Here is a 7,096-nt window from a genome sequence, read left to right as displayed (position 1 = left end):
ATATATATATATATATATATATATATATATATATATATATAGGTATGTTGATGCAAAGAGGAAAAATAGAACTCAGAATATGAGTATACGGTAAAGTCTATTTGCCAACACATGGCAGTCCTACATAGGATGATGTTACTACTTTTTAGCCCTAGGAAAAGCATCTTTTCCAGCTGGCTACCAATACATGATCTCTGTGTCCATATACAATGAACAAGAGAGTTTACTGCTCCCTTTCTAGCCATAGTGATACCTGTAGACCAATGGTTTCTGGATAATTTCCCTTTGTCAGAACAGGACAACTGCCAGCTAGTAATAGCAGCCACTAGCTCTTGCTCACAGTGTATACTTTTAAAGTGACACACTGTTGTTGATCTTGTAAAGTGAAAAACAACTAGTTTTAAATCTCTGAGTGAGAAATATGTAGTAACAGTATTGTACAGTAAAGTCTATTTGCCAGCACAACATGGCAGTCCTACGTAGGACAATGTTACTACTTTTTGGCCCCAGGAAAACATCTTTTCCAGCTGTCTACTGACACATGATCTGTGTCCATATACTGTGAGCAAGGGAGTTTACTGTTCTCATTCTAGCCATAGTGATGCCAATAGACCAATGGTTTCTAGGTAATTTTCCTTCGTCAGTACAGGACAACATTTATACATTTATATTTATTAATATTTATTAATATTTAGCAAAAGTAACAGAATGCTCTGAGAGTTTCGTGTTGGCATTTAACAAACTAGTCATTGGCTGAAGGTCTGTGGATTATCAACAACTATATAAGCCCACATAAAAAGCACCCAGATGGCAAGTAAAAAGCACCTGATAGCTCATAAAAAGCATCCTGTAAAATGGTTGGCATTAGGAAGGGCAACCAGCCGTAGAAACCATGCCACAACAGACAAATGGAGTCTGGACAGCTTCATGTTGCACCGTCCAACCCATGCCATCATGAAAAATGGATGATGATGATGACATGATATACCATTATCATCATCATCATTTAACATCCACTCTCCATGCTGGCATTGGTTGGACAGTTTGATATGGAGCTGTCCAACTTCCAACTGTCTTTTGTGGCATGGTTTCTATGGCTGGATGCCCTTCCTAATGCCAACCACTTTACAGTGTGCTGGGTGAGACCACATACAAAGACGCTGTCAGTAAGGTGAGAGTTAACCATGAGTACAGTGAAGAATTTGATGAACCTGTAGGCATTCATCAAGGCTCAGTCCCCAATCCCCTCCTTATCATTGTTCTCCAGACCATAACAGAGGATTGGCAGCCCCCTGGGATTTACTATATGCTGATGATCTTGCCCTCATAACAGATTCTATATTAGAGCTAGTAAAGAAATTCTGGTGTAGAAGCAAAAACCTGGAATCTAAGGGCCTTAAGGTCAACCTAGCAAAGACTAAGGTCTTAGTAACAAGAAAACAGACAGGACCCTACCCACTTCAGGTAAATGGCTCTGCTTGAATTCTGAGAAATTCCATACAGTGTCCCCAATGAAAGCTATGGACACACAAGAAGTGCAGTGGAATAAAAGGAAAATTATCAGAGGAAGTAATGATTGTATGTAGAAGATGCAAAGGATCCATAAAAACTACAGATACTCAGGAAATTGATTTTCTCAAATGCCCTAGAGGATCATTAGAGGTAGTGGATAATATCTGCTACCCGAGGGACCAAACTAGTGAGGGAGGATGCACAGAGAGCATAATAGCTAGAATAAGAATAGGATGGAGAAAATTCAGAGAGCTTTTACCTCTGTTGGCAACCAAAATTTTCATCATTCTTGACACAATCAAGGAGATCTTGTACAACTGAAACTTGAATGGTTTTTTGGGCAGCTGAAAGCAGTTTTGGAACAAACTTGGTAGACACATGTCTCATACCCATTTTCTTCAGTGATAATGGACTGAATTGAATCATAACTAATCTGCACATCCTCTGATAACTCATGGATGGTGATTTGACAATTTCCCCTCACAGCTACATGCACATCTGCGATATTTTTCTCACTTCTGTGGATTATGGGTCTTCCAGAACGTTTGTCACTATGAACATTTTTTCAGCCAACTTGGAAATGTTTGAACCACTCGTACACATGTGTACAGCTCATACACTCTTCTCCATACACTTTCTGCAACTTTGTGTAGGCCTCTGAGCAAGTATTGCCATGACAACTTCCTTTGTGATAGTCAATGTCATGATCACGTTACGCACCTTCCTTCCAAGCACTGCTGTAAACAGTGGGAGTGAGCTAGAACATTAAAACTTAGTGCACATGCACAGCAGAGTTCACTCTGCATATTTTAACTTCGTTACTATGGCAACAGTCCGGATACTTATTGATAAGACCTCATACATATAACAGGCTTATTTCAGTCAATTGACTGTGGTTATCCTGAACGACTACCTTGAATGGTAGTGTTTAGTGAAACACATCAAACCCACCATTACTTACTTTTAAATATGATGGCTTTTGCTGAACCATTAAGTCATGAAGACATAAACAAACCATCATCAGTTGTCAAATGGGGATGGGGGCACAAACAAACACAAAGGCACACATATTTACAATGGGCTTCTATACAGTTTCCATCCACCAAATTCACTCGCAAAGCTTAAGTTGGTTCAGGGCTATAGAAGACACTTGCCCAAGGTGCCATGCAGCAGGACTGAATCCCAGACCACATGGTCAAGAAGCAAACTTCTCAACCATACAGTCATGCTGGTCTCAATATGATAAGTGGCAACATGAAACAGAGTGAAAAGTTGTTAAAAACCTAGTTCTAATAGTTATTATTAAAATTAACTCTACGTTATTGAGTACCAGATCCGTTTATATGAATTAACAAGGATATATATATATATATATATATATATATATGTTTAATTATTATTATTAAACATATATATTAAACATATATATGTTTAATTATTATTATTAATATTTCATTACATATATGCTATATATTTGTAACTTAATGAGGAAACTTAAATGGGTTTCACTAGACATCCTGAATGATGACGCACTTGGGATATTATTTTAGATGTTGTTGTTATAAGGCCAAGAAACATTCTTTAGTAATAAATATATAACATAATATAATCGATGACTACAGGAATTCACAATATATTCAATAAAGATAATCTAATTTAGCTGTGTAATTGCTGTCTATAAACTGACTTTGGTTAATTATAGAAATTTTTGCCGTATCATAGAAATGAATTGATTATACGTTAAAAATTGATTCCTTTCAAGGATACATAGCCAATTCAATGAATATTCGTTCATTGAGCTTTCGCTTTCAGATATTTTTCATTCATGGGTCAAAATATACATGTATATGAGAATCTGTACAATGGCATGTTCTAGACGTTTCTGTATTTATATTATGTTGTATGCTACTGTACGGCATGGTCTCATATATTTACTTTTAATGTCAAATACTTACGTTTTGTTTTTTTAAATATTGTATGTAATATGAAGGAAGACATTCATTTCTTGATTGTTTGGCTTTTAAACAAAAGGTGCATATGCTTACATTAACAAGAGACAAAATCCAACATGAATCATTGAGAGCACCTCACATTGATGAAAGAGGGGATTGTGTGGGTTGACAAAAGAGACATATAAATTGCCATGTTTGATAAAATTAAGTTCTTAAACTTTTCTAACTTGCCACCATGATGAAGAAAGAAGAACTAAATATATACAAACTACATTTTGTCATCTCATTGTCATGAAACAAAAATAAGAACATTTTCATTAATGTGGTGGTGATGGAGTGTTATTTGACACTTAAAGAATTATGGGAGTACTTCTAGATAGTCATCTATTTTACATTTGGCTAAGTTTAGTGAAGACTGAATATTCAATACTCTCCAACAAAAGTGAAAGAAACTGTAACAAGACTGAAAAGTTCTGGGTGTAAAGTGAGCATTGTGTTATTTTTGTTGAATTACATTATACTGAGCAAAATGAAAAAATAATATTGTTTTATTGTCTTTATATAGGTATGACTGTGTGGTAAGAAGCTTCCTTTCCAACCACATGGTTCTGGGTCCAGTCCCACTGAATAACACCTTAGGAAAGTGTCTTCTACTATAGCATTAGGCCAACATAAGTCTTGTGAGTGGATTTAGTAGATAGAAACTGAAAGCTGGTCATATATATATATATATGTGTGTGCATGCGTGTGTTTGTCTGTGTTTGTTCCCTGCCACTGCCTGACAATCGATGTTGGTATTTACGTCCCAGTAACTTAGCAGTTCGACAAAAGTGACCGATAGAATAAGTACTAGTCTTACTAAGAATAACTCCTGGGGTCGATTTCTTCAACTAAAACCCTTTAAAGCAGTGCACCAGTCAAAAGCCTCAGTCAAAAGAATATCTAGCTTAATATGGATGCCTTGTTAGAACACCAAATACTGCCTTGAGAGAACCTCTCATACATCCAATAGATAGACTGGGGTCATGTGAAATGGGAGTTCCAGCACTCATAATTCTCATTTACTACAATCTCTGTGTGTGTTATTGTGTGTGTGTGTGTGTGTGTGTGTATTTGTGTGTGTGTATGTGTGTGTGTGTGAGTGTGTTTGTGTGTGTGTGTGTGTGTATGTATGTGTGTGTGTGTATGTGTGTGTGTGTGTGTGTGTGTGTGTATGCTTTTATGCACAAAGTGCCTATATGAGAGGTTCTCTCAAAGCTAATAATGAAGTATTTGATATTCTAACAAGAGATCCACGATAAGCTGGATAAAAAGATAGTCTTTTGATACTATTTCCATGACTGATAATGAATGAATGAATGAATGAATAACAATGAATGTATGAGTAAATTTTAACCAGCTACCTACTTGGTAGCAAGGTTGTGAAGGAAAGCCTCTTTTATTTATCACACTTTGAATTTTAAGGTCCTGCAGATTTTCATAATCCCAGATATCATGATCATTTATAGAGTATGAATTAAGGATTTGCGTTCTCTCCCCAAGATCCCAAATTCAACTCATACTTTGCTTCAGACAGGTTGGTATGTATCTTGTTGCTCTAATAATTATGTGTATGAGGCTGAAAGTGTATTTGGGTACTGGATTTGCAGACTCCTTATTAATGGTTCATAGATGTCCTCTTATGTATGTATGTATATCTGAAGGAATAAATGAACATTACACCACAATAGCAAATAGTAGAGTTTAGACTAAAGAAAAAGCAACAATATTTACTGTTGTAAATGGGTACATATTTAAAATGTAAACTGATATATGTCTCTGTTGCTATTTCATTAAGAAATGAATAGTAATTATTAATTTTATATAGGATAATGTCTCTGTTGCTGGCACAGTTTTCAATTTTTAAAGTTCTGTTCCAATTATTTTCAAATTTAGTGTACTGATGTAGTTTTGTGTGCTAATTATGAAAATGAAATTCATTTGAGCCATAACTTAATAAATAAAAAGTTTGTAGCAGGAATTTTTTTTTTTGTGTGTGTAAATTTGAGGTAATTTTAGCCAATTGAAAGCCACAGATACATTGATACCTGTTTGCATAGTAACAAGCCAAGGTGTTGTCTGCTTAAACCTACTACAAGCACTATGTGTAATTTCTTTACCTTTTTTTTTTTTTTTTTTTTTTTTTTTTTGAAATCTTCCCCCCAAAAGTTTCACTGAGAAGTTTTACTTTTTAAATTGTTTACATGTTTGTTCAAACATTTGTTTTAGATTATTTTCATCAGACAGAAAAAATTTCTCTTTCTTGCTGTCACAGATTTTGAAATTTTAAAATTAGTTAAAAGTTTCAAATTTGGCATATTGACGCAAGTTTTCATGCTGAATCTGATTTTGTTATTCCCTTGTTCCAGAAAAACTCTAGGAAAATGTTCACTAAAAGCATGTTACTAGTTTATTATCTCCAGGTCATCCGCTGGCTTGTCTGACCTAAACCCAACCCTAACTTACCCTAGTGTATTGCAAAATTTTGACTGAATTTTTGCTACAAAAACTGTATTGTTTACATGATCTGAACTACAGAATTTTTTTTTTTTTTAATTTTTGACAAAAAGAATTTCATTGAGGATTTTTCCTTGCCTGTTCCAACATTTCACATTACTTTATTCATTTAAACTTATTAAAACTTCAAAATCTCTTGTAACTTCCATCATCTGTTGCTTTTATTTTGTTTAAAAAAGGAAAACAAAAGGTTCATTGTCGGTAATGTTGTAATAGACATGTATTATACATAAAATGTCAGCTTCCAAATCCTATTTTCTGACTGGTTTAAATGATCAAACTTAAAACCTCTGTTACATTTTTCTAAAATTTTCCTGGAACAAATGAATAACAATCTGATTCAGCATAATAAATTACACCAATACACCAAGTTTGAAAATTTTCACTTAATTTTAAAATTCCAAAATGTGGCAGCAACAAAAAAGATCCTGTATAATTTCAAAAAAATAAAATGCTATTTCACTTTTTTTGGCAGAGTTTTTGGAATTTTCAATGTATGCTCTAAGTTTTCTACTCCTCATTGAGCCAGTTATGTGTTTTTTACATGCATACACCACAGATGCCTCTGTGATTTCTAACTTTCTATAAAATTATTTAACCTCAAAATCCTGAAATATTTTTTTATTCTTTTACTTGTTTCAGTCACTAGACTGTAGTCGTGCTGGGGCACTGCCTTGAATTCTTTTTTTACTTGAATGAATTGACCTCGGCATTTATTTTTGTTTTAAAGACTAGTACTTATTCTATTAATCACTTTTGCTGAACTGCTAGGATATGGGGACACAAACACACCAACACTGGTTGTCAAGTGGTGGTGGTGGAGGACAAAAACAGGCACAAAGATACACACAGACATAAATATACATATATATATATATATATATATATACAATGGGCTTTTTTCAGTTTCCACCTACCAAATCCACTCACAAGGCTTTGGTCAGCCTGAGGCTATAGTAGAAAACACTTGCCCAAGATGCCACACAGTGGGACTGAACCTGAAACCATGTGGTTGGGAAGTAAGCTTCTTACCACACAGCCACGCCTGTCCATATGTATGTGTATATATATATATA

Source organism: Octopus bimaculoides, chromosome 16 (assembly GCF_001194135.2).
Source record: "Octopus bimaculoides isolate UCB-OBI-ISO-001 chromosome 16, ASM119413v2, whole genome shotgun sequence".
NCBI lineage: Eukaryota > Metazoa > Mollusca > Cephalopoda > Octopoda > Octopodidae > Octopus > Octopus bimaculoides.
The sequence above is the reverse complement of the archived record's forward strand: the minus strand, read 5'-3'. Positions refer to the sequence as shown.